This window comes from Strix uralensis, chromosome 4, assembly GCF_047716275.1.
Source record: "Strix uralensis isolate ZFMK-TIS-50842 chromosome 4, bStrUra1, whole genome shotgun sequence".
Classification (NCBI taxonomy): Eukaryota; Metazoa; Chordata; class Aves; order Strigiformes; family Strigidae; genus Strix; species Strix uralensis.
This window is the reverse complement of record NC_133975.1, coordinates 32,674,953-32,695,614: the sequence shown is the minus strand read 5'-3', so window position 1 is coordinate 32,695,614 and position 20,662 is coordinate 32,674,953. Positions and strand designations below refer to the sequence as shown.

At 36.2% G+C, this 20,662-nt stretch overlaps 1 protein-coding gene across 2 annotated transcripts in view; it reads left to right on the top strand.

Moving 5' to 3' along the window:
• The window catches only part of SGCZ (sarcoglycan zeta), a 227,807-nt gene that overhangs the window by 37,032 nt on the left and 170,113 nt on the right, over window positions 1-20,662 (top strand). The window lies entirely within an intron of this gene.

The following is a 20,662-nucleotide window of genomic DNA, read 5'->3' as shown; positions in this document are numbered from 1 at the left end:
TTTTTACTTTGAAAGTATCAGCAATACTGGTTACAGTGAGAGACAGAAATCTACTGAGAGGTCATTCTAGTAAAAAAAAATAGGGATCTTTATCTGCTGGATGTTTTGTTTTGTTTTTCAATAGCGATATATTAGATGTTAATGGTAAAGGAAAATGCTTTTCAAGTCTGTTCATAAAGATTTGCACCACCAATATGAAAAAATATGTATTTTCATTAAATTTAATTGAGTACATTCAGATGCAAAGAGAACATAAAACTTACATAAAACAGATTTGGGAGAACAACTGTTTTATGGTCAAAAGGTCAAAAAAGGGACAGTAAACGCAACTGATACACTGTTCATATTTATTATGAGTTGAAATTGAAGCCTGTGGTCACTTACTTTGATAATATCTTAATGTGAAATTTAGCCCTAAAATATACAGGGCATTAGGTTTGATTAGATCATAGAAGAAAGCATATCACATGAAATAACTTTTGTATCTTAATAGTGTGTCTCTTTAAGTGCCCTAGCTAGCTAAGACTCCTGCAGTGGGCAATGTAAATAACTGTCTGTGCCTTGTTTCTCTAACTATTTTTGTGCAGATCATTTTCATTTCAGACAAAGGTTTGTTTCCATATAATATTAACTGTGTTGGTTTATTGCTAGTATTTTAATAAGGTACATCATAAAACCAAAATTAGAAAAGGTGTTTCTTGTTTTAAAGGAAGTCACCTATGCTTAACTGCTTGTGCAGCACAAAAGCTTGATGATATAAATCAAACTTGTGTTATATGAAGCTACAAACATATTTTAAAATTTGATCATTGTCTGCTGAGGTATTACTTTAAAAATAATGTAGTAGATAATCCTGTTTCAGGATAATTTTATAGTGATGCAGAACTCTGTTACTAGAGATGCAGTGAGCTGGTAGGATAGTGCACATTCAATAATACTGCTAGAGAAATCAACTTATATATCATGGGTCAAATTTCAGAAACTCACAGCATCAACTTTGTGTTATTTAAGTGTCATGGTTTAATTATGTAGCAATCATTACCTTTACAGAATGCGATATATGGGATAGTAGCAACACCGAGGTAAATTCACTGGGAGAAGGGATAACTAAAGCTCTAAGACCATTGCCAGATGCAGTGCCCACTCTCAGGGTTACATGACTGGGAGAACTGCCATGTTGCTGCATGCTGCTTCTCCACTCATTCCCAGTGAGTGCAGCTGTGTCTGCCATAGATTATTTTTAGACTAATGCATGTCTTGTGTTGTTCATTAGAAACATCTCAAAAATAGAATGTAAGTGGTGATAGAATAATTTAGAACAGTTTCAGGGGAGAAGGAAATAGCAGAATGGATTCATCCCTAGAAGAGAGGAAGAGAGTTCACAGAATGATTTGGAATAGTCCCCTGTGATGCTCCAAACCATAAATCTTAACCTTTATGGAAAACACCATTATGGTGGTGGTCTCATAAATAGAAAAAAAATCCTGTTAATCAGCATGCTGTCTTTGTCATCAGAATAAATCATCACTTTCCCCTACTTTCCCTTACCTCTCCTGCTGCTGGGGTGTGGAAGGGATGCCTGAGTGTCTGTATCTGTGTGTTTGTGGGAGATCTAACTTTGCTATAACTTCTTTCACCTGATGGTAGCAGGAGCAGCTTGTCCTAGATCTTCTATCAGTCTTAGGGACAGCCTGCCTCTCTCCTTATCTCTCCTGGACTTTGTCCTTCTTGGAATGAGTAACCTACCTCTTTCCACTCCATATTTGAGGGAAACAGTCTGAGAGGAATAAGGCAGACTATAAGGAGAGGGAACAAAGTGTAACTGCTGAGCAGGAGAGCAAAGGCATCTTTGGAGACTTCTCTCATCACCCCCCAAAATCCCCACTAGATCTCACAGTTCCTGTCTTCCCAAAGACTCCTATTTCTCACCACCCTGGAGTAACTCATGTATCCTCTTTTCTCTGATAACAACTGTATTTCAAAACAGTGAAGATGATACTGCTTCAGTCCTTGCTATATTTTCTAAGAGGAATTGTTATTAAGCATTATTACACATATTTTAAAGGTTATTAAAATGTTAAGATAATTCTTCATATTATATTTTGTGCCATAAAAGTTTATTGTAATGGAACAGTCTCTTCCCCTTATTTCAGAGCAATGAGTTATTTTCTGACTTTAAAGAAGAATATCTCGTATATGGTAACTTGTACAAAGCCACCAAGACTACAAATATTTATGAGTATTTGGGTCAGGGCTCCACCTGGAAAAGAGAATCGACCGCAGTCTTTGTCAGTGAGTTGTGGAAAATATCATTGACTGTTTTAATCATGAGCAAAATAAATAAATAAATAAAATGACATGCTAGTGAGATTGAAACTTAATTGTACCAAAAAAGTAAAAATGATAAATAGATATATTATAATCAATTATATAAGTAAAATTCTAGTACATAGCTTTCTTTTCCAACTAGAATTTGAAAATTTCCAGCTAGTATTGTTAACAGGGAAAACATGACTCTGTAAAAGATATAAAAAGAAAAAAACCACAAAGGCTAGAAATTAGTATTTCCAGGCTTGATTATTCCTTATTCTTACAGAAATATATAAAAGCCATCCTGTACATTCTTTACCTTCGCAAACGCTACACTGGCACACAATTCTAGTGCAAATGCTAGGGGAAGAAAAAAAAGGATACTTGCAGACTTACTGTATCTGAAAGTATAGAATCCTGCCCTAAATAAGAACCTTTTCTCTCTTCCTTATAGGTTTCTCTGTTGATGATCCCAAAAGTGAAACTCATTAGTCTAAACTGCAGTGCTATTTTAATGCCAAGTCAATAGTGCAGTAAATTCTAGTCACCCTGACCAAAAGACAGAAAGTGTGATCCACCACTACAAACCAACTTAATATTTAATCTATCTATCTATCTATAGTAGAAGTTTTATGATAGTTACTCAGATTACATCAGTACAAATAGGTTAAGTGGGAATTGCAGATTTATAAAACAGTGGTTTGGGTGTAGTAGTGTAGGTTATTGTAATTCAGACTACCAATCAAAGAATTGAGTAAAGATTGTGCAATAAATCCATAAGCAATAGGAAAATGTTCATCTTGTTAAAGTTGCTTTAGCATGAAACAGATGGCCCAGGTTTTTATCAGCTCAGTGGTTTTGATCATTAGTTTAACTGCAGTAATATGATGCTGTCTTTGCAATGCCAATGCAATTCACCTCATTACTCCTGGGTAAACCACACTTGTTAAAATTGTGAAAAAGCTAATGTTTGTGTGTGTGTGTTTTTATATGGGAGACTATTTTTGTGGCTGTTGCAATTATCACATCAAGCACCTAAGAGAAATATTAAAAACAAATTGCAGACAAAGATCTGGTTTGGATTTCAGGTAGAATAAAAGCATCTTGTGCTCAGACCAGAGGAGAACAAATTAATGGAAAAAATACCTCAGTCTTGAATGAATGACCTTAACTTTAGTCTTTTTTCCTACCAAACAATCTTGAATACAGCTAACAATTTGCAGTATCACCCTACAGAGATTCATGTGGCTGCTAAAGGATCATAAAAGATAAGAAAAAATATTTGGTATCTGCATAATATTAGTCATTGAACTGAACAAATCTAGCAAGATAAAAGCATATACAAGTTATGACAGAAACTAGGTTCTGTGGCATTTTATAGAAATCAATGGAAGCAATATAAATATTTCAGTCTCTGTGCACTGCACTGAAGATTGATGTAGGAGGAATGTTTGCTATATCATTATATGTGGTGATATATCTCAGATTAGATGGTTTTAGACATTAAAGTCATGCAAATGTATCAGCTACTTAGAAATTCTCTTTAAATACTGATTATTCAGTATTCTTAAGGGAGAATATACATTGTAGTATTGCTTTAAGCAGAAATTCTCTATAATATTTCAAGGCAACACTGGTGTTATTCGACTGGTTGAAAAATTCTGAACAAGACCTTCTTAGAATATTAATTTTCTCTATCATCCAGATTTCATCAAGATTTTTTAAAATTTGTGTGTGTGTGTGTGAAATGTTTTTGAATAAATGCATAAATTCTGACAATTTTGTCATGTTAAGGGTTGAATTTCTAAATTCTAAATTTCCAAACTAGATGGAAGCAAATGGTCCTAAGTGCCCATCAGAGCAGCTACCAGAGAACTCACCTGGGATGTGCTAGATAGTTGTTCTAATGCTTTCTTAGATAGGGTGAGGAGTGTGGATCTATGTCGCCCACCACCAGCATTGCTACCATGGTATACAGCTGAAAAGCAGTGTGCAGAGATTCCTGATTATGTTGGTGGCATACAGATGGTGCAGCTCAATAGTTTTTACTGAACGCCTGGGAAAACTATGTATCTGTTTGCACAAAATTGACCTATATTTCACCTGAGTCTGTAACAACTTTTGTTCTTTCTTGCGGATCTCTCTTTTCAATGTTGAATAGAAAAGGTTTCAAAAAGTTAGGTTTCCATTTAGGCTGATTGACAACACCTGTAGATCATTCAAATTTATTCTTATGTAGAAAATTTACACAACCTGTTTTCTAGTAGTTTATTATATACAGAGCTGGAAATAAAATTGATTTGGTACAAGTCAATATTTGGTCATTTTAATATTGTGAATTGGAAATGTGTTTCATGCTGGAATTATTTATAATTAGTATTATATTTCTCATCATAACTGATGCCGTAGAGCCATATAAATCCTAGGAAGAAAGATATAGTTAACCTACTCTATAAATTGCAAGCATAAGATTACATTGGAAGAATTAACACAAAATTGTTCTTTCATTTGTCATTAACATTTTCTTTAGACTCTACAGACAGATTTGGTATTCTAAATAAGTGAATAAAAATCTTACTTCATTAAGCCCTGGCTATTATCTTTAAAGGGGACATACTTTCAAGGTAACTTGAAATTACTTCAGGTAATGGCTAGGGAGGGGAATGTAATTAAAAAAAAATCCCTCAAAGACAGTTTCCTACACCTATACCTAGATCCTCAGTTTAGTAGATTTTATTCCTTGGATTTTATTTTTTCTTCCTTTTCTGGCAGTAATTAGCGCACAGTATATGACTGATTTTAATTATGTTTAGTTGCTTTCCTTTTATATAGTTGTTGAAGAATTTGGATGCTTACTGGATTTAGTATTTTAAATTAATTTTTGAATTCCTGATGTTTGCAGTGACATTATTAAAATAGGGGAACACAAGAAAAAAAGGAAAAATATGGCCAATTCCTTTCAAATAATTCTGTAGGACCTGTACATTTCTGAGAATTCCACTTCCTTTTATGGGACTTCCCTCACTGCAGGAAGAAATCTTTTGCTTTGAACTTTATTGTGTGAGAGTGAGAAGATATATTAAGACTTCATAAAATGTGACATAGGATGGAGTTCCAACCAAAAGAATAGGTTGCACAGTTACCACTGGCAGGGTAATTGTGTTTTCAAACTTTAGAGAGCATCCTTTGTCTGTCATATTGTGTTTCACTCTTGTTAAATCCCTGTAGTAAAACAATGAAAAATGCGGATCTTGAATTATATTCCTGATAAAGATACAGGTAAAATATTAGTAAAATAAATAGTGGACAGAATAAAATGGATTAACATATTTATAAAAATTGTTTTCCTAGAGGTCTCAAAGATACTGTCAATTATAACACAGCAGAAAACTAGATGTGACTGATCTATCATTTCATCTCCTAGTGTAGTAGAGAAGTAAAAAGAGACTGATAATCTATCTCCCTATAGACTCTATATTCGTATGATAGACAGAAATATCCATCAACTGTGGCAAAAGGAAGGACTAATTGAAAGACCCATGGGTGAGTTTTTTCTTGTTTTTAAACACAAAGGCATCACATTTTAATCAAGTGCAAAGAATTTTTCAAAACCTCATTTTTTTTCCATTTCCAGAAATTGAATTTTCAAGAAACTGAATTTTTGAAACAAAGTCAGAGTATTTTAGAGAATAAATGTAAAGTTCATTTCTACTGACCTTGATACTTCTGTTTTCTCTTTCTATAAAATATCACAGCAATAGTGGCAGGGAGAAGACTTTGGAATATGACAAAATTTGCGGGATTTTAAGCAGAGATTTCATGCCTTGTTTTAAGTCTAGAACATGAAGGAATTGTGTTTTCTCAGATTTTGCATGTATATCTTAGACTAGAAAGAAAAATTGCTGCTCACAATTAATGGGGTAATGGAAAAGATTTCAGAGCAAATAACCATGTTTAGAGATAGGTTTGTTGTGTTCAATCTAGAATCTATAACATGTTTATTCCTGAACAATGCCTTACCTGCTTTACTAAGTGGATACATAGGAGCATGGAAACTAAAATCCTGCAGTCATGCTTCAGTCAGTTACATTCATGTCATCTTATTTCAAACAGTCCAATCTTAACTTCCTTTTCTTCCTTATATGAAAATGAAGACCAAGAAAGCCAGCTATGACAGTGCTGAAAGAATATACCACTATCTTCTCAAATGAGACAGTATAGAGCAAGAAAATACAAAGTATGACTCAGTAACCTATAGGTGGGACTTGAATCCCAAATGTTTAAGCTCAGTGCTGCTCTCCGTGTTGTTTCCTGCCACACCACTGTCATCCAAGCATGGAGAGCACTCAGCACAGGTTAAATAAACAGTTGTTCTGTGAAATCTTTCCTTTTATTTCTTAGATCATCTCCCTTCTCATTTTGTTGTTATCTGTGGGCTAAGTATTTTCCACAATATTCTTCATGTATGTGTGTGTGTCCTGAGAATACTTTAGGATTAATTTTCCTCATGTTGATAGTATTAACACATATCAACATGAGTTCATTTGATATTTCTCTGATGAACACTTTTCAAAGTGATGTCATTTATAACTCAGCAGCAGAAAGTAGATATTACAGATATTACATGTGTTAGTATGTTTTCCAGTATCTCGCAACTTTACAGTTCCTTGCTAGTTCTTAATCATTGTGAATATCTTTGAAATCCCATTGGTTTGCAGAAGAGTTAGATGTTATTCAGACACGTAACTAAAGCATGTATGTTTATTTATAACCATCTTATTTGTTTTGCTTTTACTTTAATTAATCCTTTTTTGTTTCTGGTTTCTTTTTGTCTAGACCCTGAAATTAAATCAAAGTCCCAAATTAAAAGGAAGTCCCAATCTGGGAAGTTCAGTAATCACCTCTCAGCAAGGGAATGCTTAAGTTGGGATATAGTATCTTGAAAATGTGATGTAACCTTTTAGTGCCATGCCCTCTGTCAAATAGCAAAGACTTCGTGAATAGATGCACAGTATCTCGATGTAAATGACTACAGAAGTCTATCATAAAAGCAGCCTCTGAAACATTTCAATATGAAAGGCAACAAATATCAGTATGTATCCCAAAAATAACTTAGATCAGGATTGGCTGCCGCACAGCTCCTTGCTGAAACAAAATTTCAAACATAACGTATCACGGAATCACACAGTCTGCATGTGGAAGTGAAGTTGCCTCATATACTATTGGTCCCACAGCTGCTTGCTCATGGCCACGTTCTTACACTTCCTGGTATGAAAGCTCCTGAAGTATCTGGAATTACTAATATTCCCCCTATAAGAAGTCTGAACACCATACTTCCAAGCTGTTGTCTCAAACCATTGTCTGTCCATTGTGGGTTTTTGTTTGCAAGACATTCTTTTATTTTTTCTTTATTTGTCCTAAAGAGTTTGGTAGTGTGTTGGTGAATTTATACCTTATGATATACTCTTCTGTTGAGGTTTGAACTCAGCCGGCAGCCAGACGCCACATGGCCAGCTGTTCACCTCCCCCCTCCCCAGTGAAATAGGGGAGGGACAAAAAGAAGAAAATTCGTAGGTTGAATAAAAAGAAAGAATTTACTAAATATAACAAGAGAACAACAGTAACAATAGTGAGTCCAAAAAAATGGGTAAAATGCAGCTGTGGCTACCGAGCGCGATGACCGCCCCCCACAGCAGCGACCTGACCGCACCAGGAAAGTCCCATCATGCCAACCTGGGAAAACCTAAAGCCGCACGCCAGAGCCCGCCCCCCCCACCCCTATATACACCGAGCATGACGTCACATGGTAAATTAGTCCAATGATCGATCAGGACCCAGCCCTCTAGCTGTGCTCCCTCTTAGCTCAAGGAAAGTTAACTCCATCCTGGCCGAAACCAGGACAACTTCAAGCTGTTTCACAGGGACAGAATTATGCTGCAGTCCTATCTCATGTTTCTCCATAAGGGAATCCCAGAAGTCCACCTGAATGAGCCAAAGCATCCATTGTCTTTCAAATTATACATGGCAGGACACATATGAAGAATGGATACGTTCAGTCCTATTCTGTTACTGTAATGAAATGGAAGTTGATCAGGTTCCATGGCTGGGCTTAATAGAATTATTTCAGGGGTCCCAAAATACTTATATTAGCTGAATGTGAATGTTTAATGTGAACTCACCTTAATACACCACAGCACAGATCCTGCCCTCTACTGCTACCAGGCCATTCCTTAATTTTATCAGTAGAAGAAAGCCAAATCTAGTGTGTGTGCCTGCCTATGGCCATATGTGGCCCTTCAGAAGGGGACCTATTTAATAACAAAGAAACTACAATCAACTGAACATTCTATTTGTTTTTAGATGTCTATTACTTGCCCCAAAATTTCTAACCTTAGTGGTACAGATTAGAGGCAATATCTTTTGCCCCTCTTAGTAACAGGCTGATAACTCAGTCTTCAGTCTGCAAGGCAGCAGCGTGTCAAATAATATATCTTGGTTCTGTGGTTAGATCAGATATTTTCATTTGACTACTGAGTTGAAACCTGCCTCCCACCAAGAATATTTTTCAGCTGTCACCTAAATGGGAATTAACAATGACATATCAGGAAAAAAGGTAGATATCCTGCAAGACATAATTTCTGAGTACTTTAGAGTAAAGCTTATGACTCATTTTTAGAATCCTTTCTCTTCTATATCCTCACCATCAACGTGTTTACAATTGTGAAACCATGAAGACTAAAAAACTTTTTATGCCTTCTTGTAGGGTGCTCGCACAACCCCAGCAAATTCTGCTATTCAGTGACTCAGAACATGTATTTGCATATACAGTTGGACTTTTCTGTATTTTCTTTCTAAAACTTGCTAGAAGTCACATCAGCAGAAAACAGCTTAAGCAATGAAGTATCAAAAAATAATTTTTGCCCCAACTTGCAGCATATGTATGTGTTCTGGAAAGCTATGTAGTGTTCATTAGAAAATCTTTTCATGAAGGAATACAATGAAGTTTTCTACAGTTAGGTAGAAACCTGTTTGGAGGGAGCAAACCTCTTTTTTTTTACGTTCTTTGAAATGAATAATGATGCTTATTTTAAGAGGTCTGGAAAAGGGCAGAAAACTTGTTCAGGTTCTAGTCTAATGACCTTTGTACAATGCTGTGTTCTTTCCTTCCTGAATGGTACTGGTGATTGATACAGTTATACAGGAAAGAAAACTTAAATTCCATTCTTCCTAGCACAGACAAACTGTATCAAGGAGCTTGATGATCTTTAGCTTCATAGCTTTATTTGCAACAAGCAATGCCTATCCAAAGCTCTATTGTTATTGAGATAAAGAAGCATGTTCAAATCGTTGCAGGTTAATCTAGTGTAAAGCTGTCTTTGACAAAATGGTAGTGGATATGAATATTCTAAGCCTATTTTGAAAATGATGTTATGGTAGTAGAGTAAGGAAATACACATTTTCATTTCATGTGGGAGTACAGAAAGCCTTAGAAAATGTTGATTATATTTTCTAAATTCACTACGGGAAGTTCTACATAATGTATTAATTCTCTAGTAGGTTATACCAGTAGCAGTATCTTACCAAGTTTTTCTCAGTTGAAGCATGCTCTAGGGTCACTGCTGATGGTGCTGACCCCTCCACCTCTCATGATACATCAAAGCATCAATAACATTCTGAATTATTTGTAGAGGGATAATAAATATCCACACTGAATTAAGAAAAAAGAATCTTAACCTGAAATAAAAAGCTTCACTCAAATTCAAAATATGAGAAATAAAGGCTCATGATATTTTTCATCAGTGTATAGCTGATTAATTTCTTTGGTCTTTAGGAATTTTTGAAAACTTTTCAAATGTATTCCTGACTTCTTCTTCAAGCATCTAAAGTAAAAAAGTAATCTGAAATCCAAATAATTTTTGTTGATAGAGAGGTACTTAATTTACATCACTATTTCAGTGTGTATTCTGGACTGCTACATTTTTTTGCGGACTTATTTAACTGCATTCACACATCAAAATCCACTACAGAAAATAACTATTTAAATGTATTAGCCATATCACACTGATGCACATACCTTCAATGTTTGAAAGACTTCATTGTTTGGCCAGGACTTAACTACAAATTGCCGTACATGACAAGATAATACAGGAATCTGAGACTGGAGACTCACAAGATTATCTGTATCTGTTTCTTTCATGTGATTAGACAGGAATGGGGGAAAAGGGTGAGTGGAGTCTTGGCATTCACCCACTGATAATGTCAGACAAGGCATGGTGGTGCAACCAGGAGTGTCCAGGACCAGCAGAACCTGGACCAACTGTGATGTACAAATAGGTTGTGCCTTTTCCATCCCATAACCTGTGCATTTCAGTCTAAGATTATACTGGAGAAGTAATCTTGATTCTTAATGGAAACTAGCAATTAATTACTGTCTAAATCAAAGTCTGTCTGCCCTTGGAAGTAGTAACACACACTGCCCCTTATGACAAGCATGTAGTCATTTACAGTTTAGAAAAATAATGACTCTTTTCCGCTGCCAAGAACACTATTTATTTATTTATTTACTTGCTAACTGCACTCTAGTGTAGATGTGATTTTCCACATTGCCTTTCCATCAATATTCCCACAGCATGTGTGTGAATATTCATGATGCTACACTTTTCTGGCTGTTCTTCGATAAAGCCAGCACCTGGCATTGAAAGGATGATAAAATCAGAGACCTTACTGAGTGAATAATGTTACTGCTCAATGAAAGTCAGGGAGTGGACTTTATGAGTAGGGATATCTCTTCTGGTTGTATTGCCCTGTTTTCAGTCACAACTCATGTACCTGTCTCAGCAAGTAAAAAAGTATTCAGTTTAAGAAAAATAAAATGAGCTTGAAACAGAATCTTATTGTTTGCACATGTCTCTCCTTAGATAATGTTTTAAGGCTTAAAAATCAGGCTTTTACAGTCCTATCTGATTGTGGCATCTAAATTATTTTCATAATGATTATGCTTGAGAAATCTAAGATTTTTATGAATATGATTTTGAGCTTAGTTGAATTATGACTAATGGAATAGTCTGATGACTGTATGAATTATATTTTAGTTGCTTTTGATGGTTGACTCAATTCATACAGATTAGCTCTCATGTAAACTAGAAATGAAACAGCAAAAGGGAACAGAATAAAGACACTATGGTATAATTTGCCTCTGTTGTTTTATTTGCATCCTTTTATAGTCTAAAACATTAGCATCTGATATGCAACCACATACCAAAGATGTGTATTGATAATGTAAATAGGCCATACTTGAAAAGAAAACAAAAACCAAAAACCAAAAGAACATTGACAAAAATATTCCTTTGTTCATCTAAGTAGTAGTATCGCATTTTTGACAAGCTTAGCCCAAACTTTAAAGCATAGGCTTCACTTTTGGATATGGAAAGTTTTTAACTGACTTCTCCAGATTGAATTGACACATTTGATAATTTCAGTTAGTCTTTCTTGCTGGTACTATAGAAGTGGCTTTGTGTAATCCTTTGCCATCTTAAGTAATGTGCCTCAGCAATGGATTCAGTACCACTGACTACTCACAAGACGTGCTTGGCAGCAGTAGACTCCAGATGGAGAACTAAAAAAATACGCTTTCCTGCAGCAGCAGTAGCATCTGGGTATGTGGCTGCCTTTCTTGTTGATTTCTGCTCAACCTACTGAGCTCCTCTTGGTTTATATCATCATAGATATCAAACTGCTCATGAGAAAGGCTCCTTTTAGGATGCATTTTCTTGTTAATAAAAGTGATTAACTCTTGATCTGCTTCATAAAGTTAGAAGTTTTGGGGTGGAAGCAGTAAAATGTGAAGCATGCTTTTATTGTCATGAATCGTATTTCCCATGGACCGAATACCCATTAGTGGTTAGAGCACTTTAGTAGTTTCCCTAGAAAATACTCTGGTTTTCATGTGCTTTGAGAATTAAGCAGCATAAGTGTGAACGATCTGGAGATAATCTTCAGCAGATTCACGCCTGAACTAAAACTATAATTTTAAATTCACCCCCAGAGTTGTTCCCAAGGCTTATGCAGGCCTTCAGGAAGTTTAGAAAATTCGTATTGAGCTAGATAAGGAATATAAAGCACAACTCTTTTGAGTGAAATTTGAGGTGTAGAAATTTAGTATGAAGAACAGTTATCAAATATGTCCTTTTGTATCAAGACCTTGATCTACATGAAAACAAAGCACCTTTTTCTGTGATAGTAAGATGAAGCTCTGCAACTAGTCATCTTTTCACATCAGAGTGAAAACTAAATATCATTACTTTTTTTGTAGGAAAAAAAATAGAATCCATTTGTTGGTGTTTGACAGTGTAAAAAATAATGGAAAAGCAATATTAATCAGTCTTTGAACTTTGGTAAGACACTCTGAAGATGCTAAGGGCATCCACACTAGCAGTCCAAGCAAAGGCTGCCTACAGTTGTCTGTATGCACCACATCAGAGCTCTTCTAAAACAGATTGTGCAATTGATGTTGTTTAGATATTACTGGAGGGTGGGATACAGCCTGACAAGTGGGTCATACAGCACGTAGATGTGTATGGAAACCTTTGCAAAAAGGCAATGAAGATCTGTATCTTCCACTTCTGAACACTTTCATTGATAGGTTGGATTTGTCCACATGGATTGTCATGGGCAAAAGAGATGTTGTGCATGCAGGGAATTCAAACTTCTTTGTTTCTTTCTTAAAACAAGTGTGATATCTTAATATCAAGTTAAGCAATAATCTACTCTTGAGGTCTGGGGATGAAATTCTTAAATCATAGAATCATAGAATGAGATGACAGTCTCAATATTAGCCTTCCTGGAACCACAGTTTTACTTATGATTTTTTCTGACTCTTAAAAATCCCAAAAGGAGCTTGACAACTCAAGGTACACAGATCCCAATTTTAGAACTCCCAGGTTAAAGCCCAAATTCAGCTTCAAAGTAGGATTTCTCGTGCCTCCGTTTCACAGAAAGAAGTGTTTGCTCGTAATAAGTAGTTGAGGTACTTCTCTATAATAAATCATGGAAAAGGTTCAGGCATAAATGCAATAACTTTTACAGCTTTATTTGTGATTGGTTTTCTGTTAATAAACATACTCGATTACCTCGGTCTTATCCAAATGTCTGCTTATTGTAAGTTTATGTAATTGCACATCCCAGAAGCAATCGAAATAATTCATATAACTATTTGACTTCACAGTACATATATCTGTCTCTCATTTGTGCTGTGTGTTGCACTGGGTCAAGTATTTTTAAAAAGTTTGTTTTTTCTGTGAGGTTATATCTTATGCTGTAATGTAGAGCACTAGGAATTTCCTAAATGTATTGAAAATTAATACATACAGCTTACGTAAATTGATACTGAAATAATACTAAGTGGTGCATAGGCTCTGAAATCCAGAATATAATTACAGTTATTTAAAAGTAAGCAAGATTGTGCTTTATGGCCACTAGTAATTTAAAATACTCACTTGCATGAAAGAACTGATTATATAGTAACAACTTCATGGTTTTGAATAATGAAGATAAGATTATTTAAGATATAGTTCTCCTCCAAATGACCACGTTTATACTAACATGTTTTCACCATATAACAGGGATGGGCCTCTCTCTATGCTGTCTTAATGTTTTTCTTAATGATTTTAAATTATTTTCTTAAATTCTTAATTGTTTCTTAATTTCTTTCTTAATGTTTTTCAATACTTAATGGGGGCATATAAGAAAGATGAAGAGAGGCTTTCTACCAGTGCCTATAGTGATAGGACAAGGAGTAATGGTTTTAAACTGAAAGAGGGTGGATTTAAATTGGGTATAAAGAAGAGATTCTTTGCTATGAAGGTGGTGAGACACTGGAACAGGTTACCCAGAGAAACTGTGGCTGCCCTCTCCCTGGAAGTGTTCAGGGTCAAGCTGGATGGGGCACTGAGCAATCTGGTCTAGTAAAAGATGCCGCTGCCCATGGCAGGAGGTTGGAACTAAATAATTTTTAAAGGTCCCTTCCAACCCAAACCGTTCTGTGTTTCTGTGATTCTTCTTCAGCATTTCTTCATTGTAAAAGGGAATAATGCACAATTTGCATACTTGTTCTTTTGGATAATGCTGCTAGAAACTACAAAAAAAGTGAAATAGAAAATTAATAGTGTTACACTATTCTGTTTATAATGGGACATGATCTTCACGAAATTTACTTACCTCTCATATGTACTGATATAAAGGGGATAAATCCTGCTATTCTAATCAGACAAAACAAATTGGCAACAATAAAATAGCCCAGTTTAGGACTGGAAAATGGGAGTCTAATGAAGAAATAGAGAAGTGATGTGTATGCATTTCAAGTTTTTGTATGGATTTCCATACTTAGGCTGCAGAGAAGATAAGAAACACCAGGGTGCTAAGGAGAGTATGTGTCTGTATGCCAGTCCCTGTTTTGCCCTTACAGGATCTTTCAGTGTAACACAGGTGAACATACTTATTGTAAATAAACATGTTTAGCACAAAAATACTGCGTGGAAATGCCTCACTTTTTTCCCTTTCAACAACAACAACAACAAAAAAGGCTTCTTTCTGAAAAGCACTATCAGGTTCCTAACAAAAGAAAGATTATTGTGGAAATACAAAAATATTATTCTCCTCATTTTACATATGAAATGAGACACAAGAAGTTCTTGTACTACTCAATCTCACAGTGGCAGCCTGAGGCACAGCTTGGAAGAGTAGTTTGAGACTTTGTCCTATGTTTCTCATTTGCCTCATCAGCTAAAACCCCAGGGTTCCTTGAAGGGAACCTGAGTTTATCAGTAACACCGTGAAACTTCATGAGATACATGCAAGACAATTGGCAGCATTAACTCAGTTAAAGTTATTTTCTACTTGATCACTTTGCCCAATATCTAGTTATACAAGTATTTTTGTGTACTTGATTGCACCAATTAATGCTAGTGCATACTTTGTTATTGCACAGCTGAAACCTATTAAACTATGTAATATATACAGACTTCTTGAAACTTCTAGCTCCATGGTCACACAGAGGGAATGTTTTACCTTCAACCAGTTTAGTTCTCAAATCTAGCAAAGAGCAGCACAACCTGCAAGAAGTGCTAATGGCACAACGAAGAGGCCAGATACTCTTGGCCAACAGCAAGGGTGAACAGATGCCCCAGAACCAGCACTATCCTACACTTCAATTGGCTTCAACTGGTTTTATTTCAACACATTTTCACAAAAGGAGAAAGAAACAGCAACAGCAAGTCAAATATGAAGAATGGAAATAAAATGCTTGTTTTAACCCTCCATCTAAAGGAAACAGGGGTCCTTGTGTCACTTGTGAGACAAAGGAGATAGACTTCCACTTCAGCTCTGATCTAATTCTTATCCCATTCCTTTAGTGCAGCAGATACTTGTCATTGTTATGGCTTTAAAGGAATTGAGGTTAAACTAAGCAGATCAGAAATGCATCCAAATATAAGAACGTATCCAGAGGATTTGTCGACCAATAGGGAGCAGACAAAATCTATAGGCTGTTGCAGAATGCAAGAAATAGCTGTCTATGACTCTACACTCCTTGACCTTCTCCCCTGCTTTTAGGAATGCTCTTCTTCACAAATGAAGTCGTTTTCTCTCATTTCACCCATATTGATTTGCTTTGCTTAATGCTTCCTTGTACAGCTTTTGTAAGATGATCATTCAATTTGCATTCCAATTGTCCAGTTTAACTGTGGTAAGGGGAGATTTGGCAAAAAGCACTGAGCAGTGCAACAACTCAATTAGTCATAACATTGGTCTTAGTGTTTCATTTTTCTGGATAATGAGTAGATTATCATAAGTACCATGTTACTATTGATTTTGTTTTTCAATTGATGTTTGTAATTGGGTTTTTTTTAATTTTTTTTTTTTTTTTTTTTTTTTTTTTTTTTTGGGATAGTTGAATAGTGAATATCTAAACAGAGCTCCACTGTTTAAAATTCTTGGATGTTCACTGAATCAATTTAAAAGGAGTAGCCACAGCCACTGGTACTTAAAAATCCCTTCCAAAGGACTTGTCTTTGTTAACTACAATAGGATTCATCTACTACTGCTTAGATTAAATTCAGCTTCTAAAAATTCAAGTAAAATAAGCTGTCATACTGCTTTCTGACAACATAGACTTTTCTGTTAGGAACATCAGCCACGCTTTTTGGGGAGGATACTGTATTCACAATTATAGGATCAGGGTATCTCATGTTTTATACAAAATCAGTGATTTGCAAAAGTGTCGCTTGAAAATAACAAAAAATATTAGCATATGTATATTGGATGGGTATTTTGAACTTTTATTTTATGAGTTTGGGTGCTGCTTGTTAAATTTTCTGTGATGCCTTTTCAAGATGCCCTGAACTTAGGGGAGAGTAAATCTACCTATTTCCTAAAGCTACACTGAAGCTGTCATTCTAAAATACTGTTTGCATCTGTAATAAATGTTCTCAGAGAACATTTTTTGTTGTCTGGGGAAAATAAAGGAAAAATAACTGCTGTCATAGCATCATATTGTCCATGGTTATTCATGGTTGGTTTTTTGAGGTTGGTTTGTTTGGAGTTTTTTTTGTGAAAGCGTTCACCAGAAAACTATGCTAACTGAACCTGATTTTGTGTATAGAAAGGGAATCAAACTCCTGTGACTATGACTTGGCAGGAGTAATCATAAAAAAGGTGATGGTTGCTTTGAGACATTTTTGCCACAGCATCATTGCTAAAGAAATGATGTTCATTGAATAAGTCTCCAGATCAAGGAGGTTCAGCTTAAGGTGTGAGTGTAGGGAAGGAATTACGTATATTCTCCTTCTTTATAAGTGACAGAATGAAGCTACATTTTGCCATTGTTTCAACTGATGGATTGGTGTCTTAAAATTATACAAATGATAAAACTTTTTTTTTTTTCCTGAACATCTTATTGTTTCAACATCTTATAGTAATGTGTTACTACTATCCTGTCATTGTTGGCTATGTGTTTACTGCTGAGTTAAAGAATATTGAAAACGACCACTGTCCTAAAGGCCGAGTAGCATAGATTAGCTACATCTATACTACCTAACATTTGGCTTGCCTCCCCTCTGGATCCCATATGGTCCCCTCTTGTTCAAAAATGCAATTACTATTTTTAGGTTTTAGTTTAAGTTGTCTGAAATAATGTACATACTTTTTGCATAGTATAAAAGTGAGGCAGTTGCATACCCTAATGTATAAGGCAGTCATTTTGAGTTTGAGGGTGCAGAGTTTCCTTGACTGCTGAAACATGGTGCATAACAGGAGGATGCAAGTCTAATTCAGGCTTGTACATGCTGCATACAACAGTGGTCCATGGGGTGTGTGTGTGCTCTCCCCTGTCATCCTGCTCATGTACTTGAGTGGAAAACTTGGGCAAAACTGTTCCAGGAGGTGTGCTAAGAGTTACTCAATGTGGACAGTTGGTGGTTGTGGTGGTTTAGCCCCTGCCAGGGTCTGAGACCACGCGGCCGCTGCCCCTCCCCCACAAAGGGAGTGAAATACAAAGCCCCAAGACTGAAATAAGGAAAGGTTTAATACAATAATGCAATAGCAACACAACAAACAACAGCAATAACAATAACAGTAATAGTGATAGCAATGAACAGAGCAAAATAGCTACCAAATACAGCAGTTTGAAGCACGATGTACAAAACCACGAGTGCACCGCGCTCCCGCCAGGAAAATGTGACCTGCCAGGATGTGACGTCAGCATGGTATCTGAATAACCCTGCTAGAGCTCCCCCCCACTGCTGGGGAAACTTAACCCTATCCTGGTTAAACCAGGACAGTGGTCCAGCTCTTGCACTAACTTCGTAGCCCTTCTAGCAGTGTAGATGTAGACGTTTCCCTATTTTCTCCTATTTTTCTGTCTTTATATTTCACAGTTTTACTGCTGTTACCAAGAGCACCTGAGATACTTATTAAAGACCTTTAAGTTCAAGATTTTAGTTCAAGATATAGCTAAAAGTTTTTAAATGCTACTTTTTTGTATACAACATATGTATGTACGTGGGGTTAATCTATTTTGGAATCTAAGCTTTGCTTGTGAGTTACATAGATTTGTTGGCTTTAATTAGAAATCTGTATTTGATAGTACAAACATATTTGCTTCCTATTTCTTCCTTTATGTACTGTGATCAGTCTCTGAACCCAACAAGTGATTGTGCAGTAATTATTTAAAGTAAGATATGCAGTGAACATTCTTGATTGATTTTATCTAACAAGTTTGTAGACTATTCATTGGTTTAGCATCATGTAGATCAGAAAATAGGGGCAAACAATTTAATATGCATGTTATTTATGTACAGAACAGCTGTAGGTCCTGTTTGTAAAACTGCACCCCGTCAATATTCTTTGCAATTTGTTGCCAGGAAACCACACTTTTGTTCTCACTGTATTTCTTTTGCAACGTCTTATCTGTGTTCTGTTTTTAAAAGATCAGAATTGCTAAATTCTGACCACATAGAGTTTCCATTTTGGTCAGCAAGATCCAATAAACAGTGCCTCTTTTGTTCATCTACTCTTCAACTTATCCTTCAGAGAGGTTTAATTATACACAATATATGAATTTGGCTATTTTATAGCACTCTTTCCATAAATGAACCTACACAAAAATAGCGTTATTGCTTAGAAGGTATAGTTGTTCTCAGCTCCCTAAAGTGGCTGTCAGCCAAGATAGCTCTGTTTAACCAGTCAGTAAAGAGATATTTCACTGCTACTTCATTGTAATCTTTATTTCCTGTTGTGTTAATTTGCAAACATCAAAAATAGTGTTGTTTTTTATGTCTGTGTAGCACCTATCATAATCACTCTAATGTGATTAGCTTCTCTAAGCAGTACTGTAATTTAAAAAAAAAAATCAAAAGAAAGGATGAGGAGGAATGAATTCATCACTCAGTTGGTAAAGGATCTATGGTGGTCATTTAGTCTAACTTCCTATGTAATATATAACAAGGAAGTACATCCATTTTATCTATATTGTAGCTCGCTTTTATATTTAGTTCCTAGGTACTGGAACAAGATCATTATGGAATTTTTCTTCCACATAATAGGTGTCTTCTTTCAGATTGTACCCCCTTAACTTTGACTCCTGTCTGTAACTTAAAGATGGAGCTCCTTAAATTTTTCAAAATAAAAGGTTTTGCAATACTTTTTCTAGTCTTTTAAGGTTTTGCAGTATTTTTTCTAGTCTTTTAATAGTTTGTTACTTCTTTAAACTTTCTCTTCAATTTATCAATGTATTTCTTCTCGAGTTTCTGTTGACCTTTACACTTTGAATTTCATGTAAAGAAGAAAGAGCCCATATTTTAGCTTCCAAAACTTGGCAGGTGCCTATCTCTCTGTTCAATGATGAATTTTCAGAAGAAAGTTTTCACTTTTGAGATGAATGTTTTGCAGAAACTAGTTTCCCATCTTAAAGTATTTTTACTTCTGTATTGGGTTTATGTGGCAAGGTTTTTGTAGTAGGGGGTGCTACAGGTGTGGCTTCTGTAACAAGCTGCTAGAAGCTTCCCCTGTGTGCAATAGAGCCAATGCCAGCTGGCTTCAAGATGGACCCACTGCTGTCCAAGTCTGAGCTCATCAGTGACCATAGGTATACTTCTCTGTGGTATTTAAGAAGGGGGAAAAAACCTGCGCACAGCAGCCGAAGAAGAGAGGAGTGGGAATATGTGAGAAAAACACCTCTGCAGACACCAAGGTCAGTGAAGAAGGAGGGGGAGGAGGTGCTCCAGGTGCCAGAGCAGAGATTCTCCTGCAGCCCATGGTGCAGACCATGGTGAGGCAGGCTGTCCCCTGCAGTCCATGGAGGTCCATGGTTGAGCATATGTCCAACTGAAGACCATGGAAGGGATCCACGCTGGAGCAGTTTGTGAAAAACTGTAGCCTGTGGGAAGGACTCATGTTGGAGAAGTTCATGGAAGACTGTCTCCAGTGGGAGAGACCCCACACTGGAGCAGGGGAAGAGTTTGAGGAGTTCTCCCCCTGATGAGGAAGGAGCAGTAGAAACATGATGAACTGACCACAACCCTCATCCCCATCCCCCTGCACTGCTGGGGGAGAGGAGGTAGAGAAATCAGTAGTAAAGCCCAGGAAGAAGGGAGGTGTGGGAGAAAGGTGTTTTTAAGATTTAGGTTTATTTCTCATTACGCTACTGTGATTTGATTGGTAATAAATTAACTCCCCCAAGTTGAGTTTATTTTGCCCATCGTGGTGATTGCTGAGTTGATCTCCCTGTCTTTATCTTGACCCACGAGCCTTTCATTGTATGTTCTTTCCCCTGTCCAGCTGAGGAAGGGAGCGATAGAGT